The sequence below is a fragment of the Pan paniscus genome, chromosome 16, assembly GCF_029289425.2.
Source record: "Pan paniscus chromosome 16, NHGRI_mPanPan1-v2.0_pri, whole genome shotgun sequence".
NCBI classification, from domain to species: Eukaryota; Metazoa; Chordata; class Mammalia; order Primates; family Hominidae; genus Pan; species Pan paniscus.
The window spans coordinates 20,251,353-20,269,189 of record NC_073265.2 but is presented as its reverse complement, the minus strand read 5'-3'; the positions used below and the strand labels follow the sequence as shown (position 1 = coordinate 20,269,189).

The following is a 17,837-nucleotide window of genomic DNA, read 5'->3' as shown; positions in this document are numbered from 1 at the left end:
TCCATGAAGGACATCCGAACCCCTGGCCCATCCCTTGGAATGCAGACTGTACAGGGGATAGGAGCCCTTTGTTCTGGGTTAAATAGAGGTTGCTAGGTGGAGGGTGCTAAGTGAAAATGCTACATAAACTGTGTGCTTTTTACAAATGGTAGCAATCTTCCTGTCTAGTTTGCCACCACTGGAAGTGCCCCAATAAACCCTAGGTCTCATTCGCCGGCTCCAGCTCTTAGACATGTTGCCATCGCTACTGGAGTCAGTAGGGATCTGGCACAACACCTCAAGAACGTTCCTCAGATTCAGTTCAAGGATCTCGCTCAGAAATGGGTCTCAGTGCCCCAGAGTGAAGAACAAGTCCACATCCCAAGCCTGCAGTGGAGAATGAGCTCAGGGGCCAATGATCTGGTGGAAGGGCTTGCCCGAGAGAGAAACAGCGATCTCCACTGCCAGGAGGGATGAATAAACTCATCTGAATCAACCCAGCTAATCTGTCCACCCATCAATCCAGCCAACAACTTAAAAAAAATGCTCAAAATATGAGAAACATCTGCTAAAGATATGAGATTATCGAGATTATAAAGAATGACCTTGTTTAGGACTATTTAAAGTCTAGAGGTGACTGCTGATGCTGGAAGAGTGACAAAGAAACATGAAGATCTTTTGTAGGGTTAAGGGGACAAAAAGCAGAATTCAGGGCCCACCAAGAATAGAAACACTAGTTGGGGCCAGGCTCAGTGACTCACGCCTGTAATTCCAGCACTTTGGGAGGCCAACACAGGCAGATAACTTGAGGTCAAGAGTTCGAGACCAGCCCGGCCAATATGGTGAAACCCCATCCCTACTAAAAATATAAAAATTAGCCAGGCATGGTGGTGGGTGCCTGTAGTCCCAGCTGTTCGGGAGACAGGAGAATCACTTGAACCCGGGAGGCGGAGGTTGCACTGAGCCAAGATCGCACCACTGCACTCCAGCCTGGGCGACAGAGCATGACTCCATCTTTAAGAAAAAAAAAAAAAAAAGAGGCTGGGTGTGGTGGCTCATGCCTGTAATCCCAGCACTTTGGGAGCCTGAGGTGGATGGATCACAAGGTCAGGAGATGGAGACCATCCTGGCTAACACGGTGAAACCCCGTCTCTACTAAAAATACAAAAAAAAAATTAGCTGAGCGTGGTGGCGGGTGCCTGTAGTCCCAGCTACTCAGGAGACTGAGGTAGGAGAATGGTGTGAACACGGGAGGCGGAGCTTGCAGTGAGCCAAGATCGCGCCACTGCACTCCAGTCTGGGCGACAGAGCAAGACTCCGTCTCAACAACAACAAAAAAAAGAAAGACTAGTTGGGGTGGGTGTCACCCTTTGCATGGGGATACCAAAAGATTGCCTTCTCTAAGAAAACAAGAAAATTAACCCTCATGAGGGCTACAGCCTGGCTTCAGTCATCAGTGTGGCTCAGGAGACCTCAATTTCTGAGCTGGATTAAAGAGAATGTTTATGCTATGAACCTGCCAGAAGCAAGTCTCTGTAAAAATAACAATAATAATAATAACAATAATATCATTATCCTATGCTTCAAAGTATTTTTATAAAGTTTTGCATACATAATATCCAACTCAAAATGAAAGAGAACCAAGCATTCAAGAAGACAAATCAACACAAACGAAAACTAGTAGAAACAATAGGCAATAGAAATTGACCCATACAAGCCCCAAGTAGTGAGGATATCACATGGAGATTTTTAACTAGCTATGCTTACTACTTTCAAAAAGATAAAACACATAATTAAAAATTCTGGTGAAACTGAAACTGTTTTTTTTTTAAATGAAATAGCGTAAATGAAAGAAGCCAGACCCAAAACGCTATATATCATATGATTCCATTCATATGACATTCTGCAAAAGATGAAACTATAAGGACAGAAAACACATCAGGGGTTATGAGATTCAGAGGATCAGGAGATGGCTATTATAAAGGGGATGCACAGGACAGTTTTTAGGGTAATGGAGCTACTCTGTCTGCTACTGGAGTACTAGCTACAAGTATCTCTGTATTTGTCAAAACCCATAGAACTGTACACATTACAAAGAGTTCATTTTTAGTGCATGCAAATTACAAAACCTCAACGTAGGTTGGGGAATCCCAGGATGGAACACAGACTGTGACAAGACACTCACTGAATTACAAACATGACCTCCGTGAGGGGGTGGGAGGAGGAGCTGGCCTAAGTCAGTTGGGAAAGCGGTGTTCTTACTGGAAACACCTGCAGACAAAGGGAGCAATGCTCTACTCAGCACATGCATGTCAAGTGAGAGCCCGCGAATGATTCCGAAGCTTCCACACAGGTACACTGGGCTTGAACAAACAAGTGGAGGCATGCTGGGTGGTTAGAGCCAGTGTCTCAGTGTGGCGAGTGTGGAAGGGGGGTTATGGATCAACAGTGGGGGCGGGAATGAGTCCTGTAGGGCTGGCCTTGAGTCTGAGACATCAGTGTGAATCCAGGCTTAGTTCAGTGGACAAAGAGAGGGACAGAGAGAAATCACTAAAGGCACAGGATATGATATGGTTTGGATGTGATCCCAATGTGATCCCCAATGTTGGCAGATCTCCCATGAATGGCTTGGTGACTCCTTACAGTAATGAGTGAGTTCGTGCTGTCAGTCCACACGAGAGGTGGTTGTTGAAAACAGCCTGACACCCCTCCCCTCTCTCTTGCTCCCTCTGTGGCATGTGATGCACCAGCTCCCACTTTTCCTTCCACCATGACTGAAAGCTTCTTGACATCCTCACCAGAAACAGATGCTGGCTCCATGCTTCTTGCACAGCCTGCAGAACCATGAGCCAAATGAACTTTTTTCTTTATAAATTATCCAGCCTCAGGTATTCTTTTATGGCAATGCAAATAGACTAACATGATATACAAATGGGTGAGTACACATACATATGTGTCCTAGCTCTGTCCACTAAGAGAGGCTAGAGCAACAACTCTCCAGTGGCCAGGAGAATACCCAGCGCCCAGATCTTGGGCTCTATACCATTTTCCAATCAAAGGAAACAGGATCCCTGGAGAAAGGAGAAATCCAGGAAAGAAAGGCAGAGGCTGCAGCATATCTCTGCTTCCCTTCAGCCTGAGTTGGGGGAGACCCCCAGGGTTGCCCCAGGTCTAGCTGGAGCTCATTTTGTCATATGCTTCAACTCAGGTCCATCCCTTCAAAGTCAGTGACACCACTCATCTGTGCTGCCATCAGAGGGACTTTGACAAAATGGGACTAGACCTGCCCTGAGGCCCCTAACCTAGAACATCCCCGCACTCCCTTCACCCCAGCCTGCAGCGTCCTAAAGCTGGCTAGGCCTGCTCTTCATGGTTCACCAGGCCACCTCGTGGGATGCAGCTTTGCATGAAGAGGCCATTGGTTTTCTTCCTCCGCAGTTGCACCTGGAATCTCTGCCCACAAAAGCTGCCAGTCCAGGTGTCTCACAGCTGCAGGCGGAGATCCTGGCAGACCCCTTCTGTAACCAGAAGGCACCCTGTGGGGGGGGGTCCCTTTTGTCTTAGGGCACCTCCACCTCTACTTACAGCTGCCTGTGCCCCTGCGGCAGGCAGGGCAGGTTGGGAAAAATAGGCCCCAGCTGAGTCACACTCTTAGCTCCAGCCCAGACGGCTTCTTGGGCCAAGGCTGCTTCGGGCTGTGCTGTGCAGTACAAGAGTCTGGGTTTGTCTGGAATCCACAGTAAATAAAAAGGACATTCCCAAATGGCTCATGAAAATAACTTGCAAACACCAGGGAGAAAATAGATCATCTTAAGGAAAAAACAAAACTCCTAATCCACACTTCCTTCCCAGGCTCACTTTTTCCCAAAGAGATGTTTTTATAAAGTCATGAATGGGTTTTAAACACATATAATAGAAGGACGGTGAAAGCAGGCTTAAAAGGGATGAAATGCTGATTTAGTTAAAAGAGAGTGGTGCAGAGAACTGGGGTTTGGACACCCATTCCCGAGGAGCCACAGCCTGCAATGTGCCACGTGTCCCTCCAGACAGCCAAGGCCATATGCGCATGCGTGAGGATATTTGTGTGAGTGCTTTGTACATGTGGGAGCATGCTGTGCACATGTCCAAATATCTTGATCACAGAATCCTGCTTTCTGGAAAGACACATGCCATTGTGTGAATGGATGATACTTTAAGTCATCCTGTTTGGTGGGCATTGGGTGTTTCCTGACTTTCGTTTCACAAACACTGCTTCAGTGAACACATTTGTCATTGTCTTTACTCAATCATGAGCACATTTGCAGAATAAAATCCTACAGAAGAAATCACTGAGTCACATGTGTGCAAACACAGTTTGTTTGAGTGATGTTGCTGGAGCCGTGGGGAGTCGAGGTGGGCAGAGCCCAGCGAGGGGTCCACACCAAAACTGGCCAGACACCAGCCACAGGGCCTCTGACCTCAGCCACACTCCCCAGGGGGCACCAGAGGAGCAGCGCCAGCATGCCCTGAAGACAGGACAAATGCCCACAGTCAGCACCACCATAGGGAGGAGGAGCAGAGGAGGGCTGAGGAGACTCAGGCATCTGAATAAGACTGAGATTCCCATTAGGCTTTGCCCATCCAGGACCAGCTGAGAGGACCAGAAGCGGTGCTGAGTCCAATTGCCCTGTAGACCCTCCAGCCTGAGGAGCAAGGTGCAGTGGATGGGGACAAACTGTTCCAGAATTATGAGTGGGAAGCAGCTGCATTCATCTGCATGCAGGAGAAGCAGCCACATTCCCCTATACCTGGAGTCTCAGCTGGAGGTCCGCAGTATCTTCCCAGGAGAGGCAGGTCAGCATTTCTTATCCTGCCTCCAGCTGCCTGAGGTTAAGTTCTAGGTGAGGGTGACGAGAGGTGGGGGCTCCCTGATGTCCAGCCACCACTCATGACATGAAGGCTCTGCCTTGGGCACAGTGCTGCTGAGAATAGTGAGGCCCCACCAGAAGAGGTAAGCTGAAAAAACCCAAAGCTACTGCCCACCTCCATCCATCAAGTGCCTAGCTCCTGAGGTGGGACTATCACCTGGAGAGAAGTGCACCCTTGTCCCCACCCCCAGCTCAATATCCATTGCTTGGAGATTTTTCCCAGAGAACCTGAGGAGTTCATCTGGAGTCAGAACAGATATCAAATTCAGTTCATATCCACAAGGATTGGTTCCAGGACTCCCCAAGGATACCAAAATCCATGAGTGCTCAAGTCTCTTGTATAAAATGGCCTAGTATTTGCATATAAAATACACACATCCTCCCATATACTTTGAATCATTAAATTACTTATGCAAGGTAAATACTAATGCAATATACATGCTAGGTAAATATTTGTTATACTGTATTGCATAGGGAATAATGACAAAAAAGGCAGTTCAATATGGACACAATCATCTTCTTTAAAAAAAACAAACTAACAGTATTTTCTATCTGCGGTTGGTTAAATGATGGCTGTGGAACTCAATGATATGGAGGGCCAACAGTACCAACCTCCAGAACCACTCCTTCAAAGGATCCTGTATTTGATTGACTCCATCTGTGGAGCAATTGAATCTCAAGGGCATTGATGAGAACAACACCACAATCAGCCAGCAATTACTGGAGCTTAAAGCTGGTGTGGTCAGAGAAAGAGACAGTCAAAGAGGGACTGCCAAAACCACTGCCATCACTGTGACTGTGGAGCCAAAGCTGCCTGAAGAAGCAATAGCAAATGTTCAACACCAGGGGGAGTAGGTTTCACTTAAACAATCCAGCCCGTCACTAAAAAATAAGTAAATAGCAAGCCCTCTGGGGGAAATGGGGGCAAGCACCCAGAGTTGCTACAATATATTATCTGTTATCTAAAATATCCCAGCAAAAAATAATGAAACATGCTAAGAAACAGGAAAGCATCATCTGTACCTCAGAAAAAAACAGCAAGAGAAACTTCCTGTGAGAGTAACTCGATGTCAGATTTTTAAAAATAAATTTTATTTGTCTATATTTGAGGTTTACAACATGATGTTATATGTATACACAGAAAAATGGTTACAATAGTGTAGCAGATGAACATAGCTGTCATCTCCTATAGCTACTTTTTTGTGACAAGAGCAGCTAAATAGGTGTCAGATTTAACAAAGACTTTAAAGTGGCCATTATAATATGTTCAAAGAACTAAAGAAAGCCATGATTCAAGAAGTAAAGCATGATGACAATATCACATCAAACAGGAAATAGCAACAAAGAGAGAGAAATTATTTTTTAAATGAAGATACTGGAATTGGAAAGTACAATAATGGAAATAAAATTCACTAGAGTTTTTAGTGGATTAAACTGGCAGAAGATTAAAACTGGCAGAAGAAAGAATTCATTAACTTGAAGATAGATCATCAGAGAGTATGCAAGCCAAAGAACAGAGAGAAAAATAAATGAAAAGTGAACAGAGCTTCAGAGATATATGAGACACCATCAAGCACACTAGTATACACATCATGAGAATACCAGGAGAGCAGACAGAAGAAAAGGAAAAATATTCAAATAAATAATGACTGTAAAATTTCTAAGTTGATTGAAAAACAGTATACATCCAGGAAGCTCAACAAACTCCAAGTAGGATAACCACAGAGATCCACAAAGAGTAAAATGTACTATATCTCAAATAGTAAAAGTGCTGGAGGAAAAAAAAGCTGAAAGCCAAAATCAAGTAGACAATTTTGAAAACCTGCAAACAAAAAAACAAAACAAAGCAAAACAAAAACATGTCCCTTACAAAAGAATTCCCATAAGATTCACAGCTGAATTCTCATCAGAAAAAAAAAAAAAAAGGCCAAAAAGCATTGGAATCACATATTTAAAATGCTCAAACAGGCCAGACATGGTGGCTCACATCTGTAATCCCAGCACTTTGGGAGGCCAAGGCAGGCAGATCACCTGAGGTCGGGAGTTCAAGACCAGCCTGGCCAACATGGTGAAACCCCATCTCTACTAAAAATACAAAAATTAGCCAAGTGTGGTGGCACACACCTGTAATCCCAGCTACTCGGGAGGCTGAGGCAGGAGAATCGCTTGAACCTAGGAGGCAGAGGTTGCAGTGAGCTGAGATTGTGCCACTGCACTCCAGCCTGGGCAACAGAGTGAGGCTCTGTCTCAAAAAAATAAAAAATAGGTCCCTGCGGCGGGTGTGTTTCGGCCTGGCCTGGGCAGGCGCTTGTGCTGCCAGGGCGCCGGGCCCGGGGAGGTCGGGGTCTCGGGTGGCCGCCGGCCCAGGCGCTGGACTGCAGCAGGATGGGGAAGGCGAAGGTCCCCGCCTCCAAGCGCGCCCCGAGCAGCCCCGTGGCTAAGCCGGGTCCTGTCAAGACGCTCACTTGGAAGAAAAACAAGAAGAAAAAAAGGTTTTGGAAAAGCAAGGCGCAGGAAGTAAGCAAGAAGCCAGGAAGCGGCCCTGGTGCTGTGGTGCGACCTCCAAAGGCACCAGAAGACTTTTCTCAAAACTGGAAGGTGCTGCAAGAGTGGCTGCTGAAACAAAAATCTCAGGCCCCAGAAAAGCCTTTTGTCATCTCTCAGATGGGTTCCAAAAAGAAGCCCAAAATTATCCAGCAAAACAAAAAAGAGATCTCGCCTCAAGTGAAGGGAGAGGAAATGCTGGCGGGAAAAGACCAAGAGGCCAGCAGGGGCTCTGTTCCTTCAGGCTCCAAGATGGACAGGAAGGCGTCAGTACCTCGCACCAAGGCCGGTGGAGCAGAGCACAATAAGAAAGGAACCAAGGAAAGGACAAATGGTGGTGTTGTTCCAGAACGAGGGGACATCAAGCATAAGAAGCAGAAAGCTAAGGAGGCAGACCCTGCCCCACCCACCGAGGAACACATGTGGTTTGACGACGTGGACCCGGCGGATATCGAAGCTGCCATAGGTCCAGAGGTGGCCAAGATAGCGAGGAAACAGTTGGGTCACAGCGAGGGCAGCGTCAGCCTCAGACTCGTGAAAGAGCAGGCCTTCGGCGGCCTGACAAGAGCCTTAGCCTTGGACTGTGAGATGGTGGGCGTGAGTCCTAAAGGGGAGGAGAGCGTGGCCGCCCGTGTGTCCATCATGAACCAGTAGGGGAAGTGCGTTTATGACAAGTAGTCAAACCAACCGAGCCCGTGACGGACTATAGGACAGCGGTCAGTGGGATTCAGCCTGAGAACCTCAAGCAGGGAGAAGAGCTTGAAGTTGTTCAGAAGGAACCACTGTCAGAAGGAACAACGGTGCTGTCACCGCTCATCTTCAGTGACACCCTGGGGTGAGGTGCTCAGCACCTTCCTCTCGGGGAGCCACATTTTCCTCCTTTGTCTTAGGGGACATAACAAGCTCTGCTGGGCTTGAGGGACCCAGACCAGGTGTCTGCAGTCAGCTCCTGAGACACGGCTGGCCGGCACAACAGGTGTCACATCAGGGGTTTCCTGTGGCCGTTTGGACTTTGAGCGTTTATCTAAATTAAATTGGCCCAGGGTTGGCTGGTGGGTCACCCAGCAGAGGCTTCTCCCCATAGCACGAGGATATGTCGTCTGGGCACGGTGACTGCGGTTATTCCTGGAGGTCGGCAGACATGCCGACCTTGGGCTATTTGAGCTGGAGAAGCTATGTGATGCTAGCCGGTAGCTTTCTTGGCTAGGCCCCAGTTTGAGGCTCCCCTGGGAACTAGAGTCAGGAACAGCCAGTGGCACTGACAAGGGGATGGAGTCCAAGGCATTATTGGGCCACCTGACAGCTGGACAGAAAAGGTGCAGTCACACCAAGGATGTGATTTAAAATAAATGCAGAAGTTTACTTTGAAAAAAAATGAATAAAATAAAAATAAAAAATAAAATAAAATGCTCAAAAAGAAAAAAAAACTATATCCAGCAAAACTATCTTTCAAACATGAAGATGAGCTGAGCATGGTGACTTATGCCTGTAATCCCAGCACTTGGGAGGCAGAGGTGGAAGTATGACTTGAGGCCAGGAGTTTGAGACCAGCCTGCACAACTTAGCAAGACCCCATCTCTACAAAAAATAAAACGAAAAATAAATGAAGGTAAAATAAACTCTCAAATAAACAAAAACTGACAGATTTTGTTGCTACCCGACTTCACTTCCCCACTTACAAGAAATACTAAAAGAAGTTCTTCAGGCTAAAACAAAGTGACCCCAGAGGGTAATTAGAATCTACCCTAAAAAAAACCCAAAAAGTGCTGGTATAGGTAATTACGTAATTACATCGTATAATTGCAAAAGACAATATAAAATGCATGTTTTTTTCATTGTTCTCTTAACTGATTTTAAAAGCAATTATATAAAGTTACATATATAGAATGTATAGTTGGACATATAACATATAGAAGTGCAATATATTTGCCAATAACAATAAAAAGGAGGTAGGTGGCAACAAAGCTGTATTGGGCTAAAGAAATGGCTACAGAGGGTAACTTGAGTCCACAGGAACAAAAGAGAAGAACTAGAAATAAGGAAGAAGGTTAATATAACAGAAGCTATTAATATATACTCAGTCTTCTTTCTTCTCTAAACTTCTTTAAAAGACATAAAATTATATAATGTAATAATTATTAAAGAGTCTCTGGGTTTGTAACAATAATGTAATATGTATAACAGTAATATCACCAAAAGTGGGATAAAAGGAACAGAGCTATATAAGAGTAACGTTTCTATGTATCACTATAACTAAGCTAGTATAAATATGAAACTGATGCTAATAATTTAGGACGTATGTAGTAAGACTTAGAATAGCCACTAAGGAAATAACTAAAAGAATTGTGAAAAAAAATTAATGAAGTTAAAATGGTACATTAGAAAATATTTAACATAAAAGGGAATCGAGGACTGAAAAGACGTATAACATATAGCACCCAAAAAGTAAAATAGCAGATGCAAATCTAACTATAACATTAAATGTGGATGGATTAAATAATACAATCAAAAGGCAAAGATTATCTGACTGGATTTAAAAAAACATGATCTAACTATGTATTCTCTACAGGAGATGCACTAGGCCCAAAGACACAGTGGGATGAAAGTAAATGGATAGAAAAAGGATGCACCATGCATAAAGCAATCGCAAGAAAGTTGGAGTGGCTATACTAACAACAGACATCAGACAAGCTAGACTTTCAAACCAAAAAAAGTTTGTCAAGATAAAGAGAGATATTTAAAAGTGATAAAGGGATTAATCTATCAGGAAGATAAAGCAATTATTTAAAAAATATGCACCCAATAATGAAGCACCAACATGGAGGAAGCATAAACTGACAGAAAGGAAGAGAGAAACAGATAATTCAGCAATGAGAGTTATAGATTTCAATACCACATTTTCAATAATAGAGAAAAGGTTTCCCATAAGTAGTCTAAGTTTCTACCTCAAGAAACCGGGGAAGGGGCAAAATTAAACCAAAAGCAAGGAAGAAGGAAATAAGAAGTAGAGGAATATAAATCCATTAAATTGACTACAGACCAGTATCTCCCATGAATATAAATGCAAAAATCCTCAATAAAATACTAGCAGAACTAATCCAGTAACTACAAAAAGGATTAGACACCATGACTGTGATGGTTAACTTGGCTCAGGGGCCAGTTGCTTGGTCAAACATCAGTCCAGATGTTGCTGTGAAGTTATTTTTTAAATTCAAATTAATAATTTAATCAATAGACTGAGTAAAATCAAATTACCTACCATCATGTGTGTGGACCTCATCCAATCAGTTGAAGGCCTTAAGGGAAAAGACTGAGGTCTCCAGAAAAATATATTCTGCCTCCAGATTGCTGTTGGACTCAAGACTACAACACTGACTTGTGCTGGGATTTCCAGCCTGCCAGCCAGCCCTGCGTACTTCAAACTTGCCAGTCCCCAAAACAATGCAAGCCAATTTCTTAAAATCTCTCTCTCCCTCCCTCCTACCCTCCCGCTCCTTTTTCCTCTTCCCTTCCCCCTCTCCCTCCCCTTCCCCGTCTTCCTTCCCTTTCCCTTCTCCCTCCCCTTCCCCCTTAAGCCTCTCTCTCTCTCTCTCTCTCTCTCGTTCTTTTTGCTTAGAAGTAGAAATGGCCAGACATGTGATTATGTACCAATTACCAATTATGGACTATGACCAATGGTCTGAATGGATGGTCAGGGACTTGGAGGGAATATAACTGGAAAATTGGTGACAAGGAGGTCATGTGTATAGATCTCTGATATTATGTGTCAAGGTAGGTATGTGTATAGATCTCTCTGAATGGGCACAAAAAGTGAAGATATTTGTGTCCCATGTGACAGCTCACCAAACAGTGACCTCAGAAAAGGAGGAGCTTAATAATCAAGTGGAGGTGGGGCACAGTGGCTCCCGCCTGTAATCCCAGCACTTTGGGAGGCCGAGGCAGGCAGATCACAAGGTCAGGAGTTCAAGACCACCCTGGCCAACATAGTGAAACCCCGTCTCTACTAACAATACAAAAAATTACCCAGGCGTGGTCGTGGGCGCCTATAATCCCAGCTACTCGGGAGGCTGAGGCAGGAGACTCACTTGAACCCGGGAGGCGGAGGTTGCAGTGATCGGAGATCGCGCCACTGCACTCCAGCCTGGGCGACAGTGTGAGACTCCATCTCAAAAATAATAATAATAACAATAACCAGGTGGATAGGATGACACCAGTCAGCCTCTTTGTCCAGCCACCCTTGTCATCATCCATAGGCTCCTGAGCAAAAAGTGGCCATGGTGGCAGGGATGGAAGCTATGCACAGGCTCAGCAACACAGAATTGCCACTCACGAAGGCTGACCCAGCAATTGCTCCCACTGTGTGTCCAATCTACCCTCAAGAGAGACAATATACCCAGTCTACTGTGTGCCCCATCTACCCTCAGCAGAGACAACACTGAGCCCTCAACATGGTGCCATTTTCCAAAGTGTTCAGCCAAATACATAGTGGCAGGTTGATTATGTTGGACAGTTTCCATCACAAAAGGGACAGAGTTTTGTTCTTACTGGAATAGACATTCTAGATATTGATTTCCTTTCCCTGCACACAATGCTTCTGCCAAAACTACCATCTGTGGACTTCCAGAATGGCTTATCCACCATCATGGTATTCCACACAGTATTGCTGATCAAGGAATTTACTTCACAGCACATGAAGTGTGGCCCTGGCTCATCCTCGTGGAATCTACTGATCTTATTATGTTTTTGACTATCCTGAAGCAGCTGGCTTCATAGAATGGTGGAATGGCCTTTTGAAAATGCAGTTACAGCCCCTACTAGGTGGCAACACCTTGTGGGGCTGGGGCAAGGTTCTCCAGCAGGCTGTGTATTCTCTGAATCCGTGTCCCATATAGGGTGCTGTTTCTCTGATAGTCAGGATTTCTTCAATAGTCCAGGAATCTAGGATGGAAATGGGAGTGGCACCATTCACTATTACGTGTAGTAACCACTAGGACATTGTTTGCTTCCTGTCTCTGCAACTTTGTGCTGTGCTCTGCTCATCTAGAGGTTTTAGTTCCAAAGCAAGGAATGCTTCCACCAAGAGACACAATACTGATTCCATTGGACTGGAAGTTAAGACTGCCACCCGGCCACTTTGAGCTCCTTGTGCAAATGAACTAACAGGCAAAGAAGAGAGTTACTGTACTGGCTGGGGAAACTGATCTGGAGTACAAACAGGAAACCGGACCGCTACTGCACACAGAAGATAAGGAAGAACAAGTGTGGAATAGAAGAGCTCCCTTAGAGCATCTCTTAATACTACCATGCCCTGTGATTAAAGTCCATAAAAAAAAAAAAAAAAAACAGAACACAACGCAGGCAGAACTACTAATGGCCCAAACCTTTTAATAATGAAGTTCAGGTCACTTCATCAGGTGCTCGCCGAAGGCAAAGGGAATACAGAATGCACAGAAGACAAGGGTAACTGGAAATACCAGCTATGACCACGTGACAGAAACAAGGACTGTAATTGTTATAAGTGCTTCTTCCTTATTTTGTTACAAATATGTTTGTGTGTATGTATTTGAAAAAGCATTTGTTTTCTTCCATCTCTTATTGCCTTATCATATAAGATGTATTAGTTTTATATCTTAGTATTTAAGTTATAGGATATCAAAGAAAAGTAAATGTCATTCAAGGACTTTCTGTCTTTTTCTGGGGTAAGGGTTAGTGCATTTTTGGTTGTAGGCAGAATAGTTGTATCATGCTAGGTGGAAGTATGACCTTGTTATTTAATGCCTCTGTTTGGAGATGAAGTACAGTTTAAAGGAAATGCGTCTGGGTGCCAAGGTGACAAGGGGTGAACTATGATGACTGATTCTGTGTGTCGACGTGGCTAGGCTATAGTGCCGAGTTGCCTGGCCACAACATCAGTGTAGACGTGCTGTGAAGGTAGGGATGTGGATGAAGCTGGAAACCATCATTCTCAGCAAACTATCGCAAGCACAAAAAACCAAACACCGCATGTTCTCACTCATAGGTGGGAATTGAACAATGAGAACACTTGGACACAGGAAGGGGGACATCACACCCCAGGGCCTGTTGTGGGGTGGGGGGAAGGGGGAGGGATAGCATTAGGAGATAGACCCAATGTAAATGCCAAGTTAATGGGTGCAGCACACCAACAAGGCACATGTATGCATATGTAACAAACCAGCACCTTGTGCACATGTACCCTAGAACTTAAAGTATAATTAAAAAAAAAAAAGAAGGTCAATATCACTAACCATCAGGAAAATTCAAATTCAACCACAGTGGGATATGGGATACCACTTCACAAACACTATGATGGCTACGATTAAAAAACCAGATGGGCCGGGCGCAGTGGCTCACGCCTGTAACCCCAGCACTCTGGGAGGCCTAGGCGGGCGGATCACGAGGTCAGGAGATCGAGACTATCCTGGCTAACACGGTGAAACCCCATCTCTACTAAAAAATACAAAAAATTAGCTGGGCGTGGTGGCGGGCGCCTGTAGTCCCAGCTACTCAGGAGGCTGAGGCAGGAGAACGGCGTGAACCCGGGAGGCGGAGCTTGCAATGAGCCGAGATCGCGCCACTGCACTCCAGCCTGGGCGACAGAGCGAGACTCCAACTCAAAAAAAAAAAAAAAAAAAAAGTCAGATGACAAGTGTCAGCAAAGATGTGGAGAAATCAAACCCTTATATCAATACACTGTTGCAGGAACGTAAAATGATACCACTACTTTGGAGAAGAGTCTGGCAGTTCTTTAAATGGTTAATCGGAGAGTTCCTGTGTGGCACAGTAATTCTGCTTCTCGGTATATCCCCAGGAGAAATGAAAACATACGCCCCGCAAAAACCTGTACACTAATGTTCATAACAGCATTATTCGTATCAGCCCCCAAAATGGAAACAAACTAAATATGCATTGATTGATGAATGGGTAAACGAAATGTGGTATAACCATACAATGGAATAATATACAAAATAGAAAGGAAGTACTGACACATGCTACAACATGATGAACCTTGAAAACACGCTAAGTGGAAGAAGCCAGTGGCAAAGAGCCAATACTGTATTACTCCATTTATATGAAGCATCCAGCATAGACAAATCTAAAGAGACAGGTGGTTGTCTCAGGGCTGTGAGGGATGGGAAGAATGGGCGTGACTGCTAATTGACATGCGTTTCGAACTCAAATAAGATTTTTGTTTGGTTGTTTTTGAGACAAGGTCTGGCTTTGTTGCCCAACCTGGAGTGCAGTGGTGCAATGGTGGGGTCTCCCTGTGTTGCCCAGGTTGGTCTCGAACTCCTCAGCTCAAGGGATCCTCCTGCCTCTGCCTCCAAAAGTACTGGGAATATAGGCATGAGCCACCTCGCCCAGCCTGATATGGTGTTTCTTTATGGGGTGATGAAAATATTCTAAAATTATGGTGATGGCTTAAGCGGATCTGTTAAAACTATTGAACAGCACACTTTAAATGGGTGACTTGTACGGCATACAAATTATATATCAAAACAGTTGTTATATTGAAAAACCAATGAAATTAAAATCAATGAAGTAAAATGCTGGTTAATCAAAACAATAAAATTGATAAACCTCTAGCATGCTTACTTTTGTTTTTTTTTAAAAAACCTGCCATCCTGGTTTCCAGAGTGGCCATAATGTTTTACATCCTCACTTTTAGCATCCTTCCAATATCTAAGCAGAAAGCAAAAATAAAACAGTTTCTTTATAAAGAAAAAAAATTAAGGTGGGAATCGGACTTCTCCACAATGCTAAATATCAGAAGGCAGTAAAGTTCTTTCTAAGAAACTTACAAAAAGGAGTGCCTGTGACCCAAGAATTATATAGTTAACTAAATTGTATCTCATCTTATGTGAAAAAGCCAACTAAAAGACTATATGCAAAATCTTGCTTAGAAATTATATCACCAAAAATTCTTGAAAACATAACCCCAATTGAATAACATATGAAATTATTTAAAGGTTCAAAAAACGAGAGTGATATGATGTCAAAGATGGATGGTGAGCAGATAAATCACTTGAAAGAAGAGATCAATCTATACTGGTGCTGTGAATTCAGTTCCACAACTGAATGTGAATGCTTAGAATTATTCTTAAGGCTAAAAGTACATAACATCATAGCACTGGTCCCATGCCAGTGGTCTAGATGTCAATGCCAGTTTATTTTGTTAAGAACCAAGAAGCGAGTGGATAAGAGACCAGGTGAAGAGGAATCTTTTCTAAACTTATTATTTTTAATATAGGCAATAATCTAAAAGAGCTCTACTAATAGAAAAGAAGCAGAGACGATGCCTTATAAAATACAGAATAATGTAACAACCAAAGATGACAAAATCCAGACAGTGAAAGACAGAAAACAAAGGAAAGAGTAAGTAAGCATAAATATTAGAAAGCAACTGGGCATGGTGGCTCACGCCTGTAATTCCAGCACTTTGGGAGGCCGAGGCGGGTGGATCACCTGAGGTCAGGAGTTCGAGACCAGCCTGGCCAACATGGCGAAACCCTGTCGCTACTAAAAATACAAAAATTAGTCGGGCGTGGTTGTGCAGGCCTGTAGTCCCAGCTGCTTGGGAGGCTGAGGTGGGAGGGTCACTTGAGCCTGGGAGGTGGAGTTTGCAGTGAACTGAGATTGTGCCACTGCACTCCAGCCTGGGTGACAGAGTGAAACCCGGTCTCAAAAAAAAAAAAAAAAAAAATCAGAAAGCATGAAACAGCATAACAAGAATAATACCGAAAGTATTAGTTATAGTGACAAATGTGGGTAGTTCAAATACCTCTATACTAAGACATAATTGGTTGACTAAACTCAAAAAATAATATCCAACTATATGCTGGCTATAAGAGATACAGTTAAAATAGAGTGAGGCATGGAATGTGATTCACGAAGGTAGGAACCATGTCTCTATGACACTCTGCAAAGCCCAGTTCTGAGACACCACGTGGCATACATATAGGAGATGCTCACTGTGGATTTGCTAATGAAAGCAAAGGAATAAATGAAAATGTCCTAGGTCAACTGCAAACAAGTAAGTGAAAAGAACAGATGTCACATTTAAAAAAAAAATTCACAGAAAATAGAATCTAAAACAACAACTATGAAAATAAGGCAAAGGTGGTCATTTTATTTTTCTAAATCATGAAATGACAACTTCCACAATCCTTCTTACATGGGAAATATTATTCCACTAAAATGTATTAAATGAAAACTTTAAAAAATACAAAGGGAAATTGACAAAAATGCAATTGCACGGGGAGGTTTTACTGTATCGCTCACACTTTTTTTTTTTTTTGAGAGGGAGTCTCACTCTGTTGCCCAGGCTGGAGTGCAGTGGCGTGATCTCGGCTCGCTGCAAGCTCCGCCTCCTAGGTTCAGGTCATTGTCCTGCCTCAGCCTGCGGAGTAGCTGAGACTACAGGCGCCTGCCACCACGCCCGGCCAATTTTTTGTATTTTTTGTGGAGACGGGGTTTCACTGTGTTAGCCAGGATGATCTCGAGCTCCTGACCTCGTGATCCGCCCTCTTCAGCCTCCCAAAGTGCTGGAATTACAGGCGTGAGCCACTGCGCCCAGCCTCACTCACACTTTTTGATGGAGGCAGTATATTAAAAATCCACAGGCATATGAAGGCCTTGAATAATGTAATCAATATCGCTGATTGAATAGACACTGCTAATGAAGTCAACCCCCACCCCCCGACCCCCCCGACACACACCTACACACACACACACACGTTTGTTCAGAGACATCAGTTGTCATGTGAAATCTTTCTTTTTTTAAGGGAAGCAGTCTTTCTTGAGGACCACATGCAGGCTGGTGGGTGGGTGAGGTTGAAGAAACACCATGGCAAAGGTTCTCTCTTGGGGCTTTTGGGCTCTGTTTGAGCTCCTGGGATTGAGATCGGTTTGAGGGCCCAAAACCAAGATTTTCTTGAGCAATCTGGTAAATTTCTAGGCCATGAGGTCATAGTCTGAGGTCATCTAACTGTTGAAGAGGAAGTCTTAGAGGCCAGATTAGGGAACAAAGGAAGCCTTACTTGGTCTAGGTGAGAAAGTCTAGCTTCGAGCAGGGTTTGTACCTTTGATCTTTCCACTGCTGTAGGGACATCAGCCATATTCCATGGAGGACTGTGCCCTTGGCAATGGGACGGGAGGGAGGGAGGGTGGGAGTCTCAACAGGCCTTCATAATCTGGGTGTAACATGAGTGTGCATATGACTTTGTGGTTATAGGCTATGACATGTGAGTCATATCTATGTTAAATTTTATATAAAAATAGAGAACTGGCCAGGCATGGTGGCTCACGCCTGTAATCCCAGAACTTTGGAAGGCCAAGTGGGGGCAGATCACTTGAGGTCAGGAGTTCAAGAGTAGCCTTGCCAACATG

The 17,837-nt window shown here is 44.2% G+C and overlaps 1 protein-coding gene and 1 pseudogene across 1 annotated transcript in view; one reads left to right on the top strand and one right to left on the bottom strand.

Moving 5' to 3' along the window:
- The window catches only part of KLF13 (KLF transcription factor 13), a 146,816-nt gene that overhangs the window by 11,863 nt on the left and 117,116 nt on the right, over positions 1–17,837 (bottom strand). The window lies entirely within an intron of this gene.
- On the top strand, positions 5,946–9,185 carry LOC100973468 (RNA exonuclease 4-like; annotated as a pseudogene).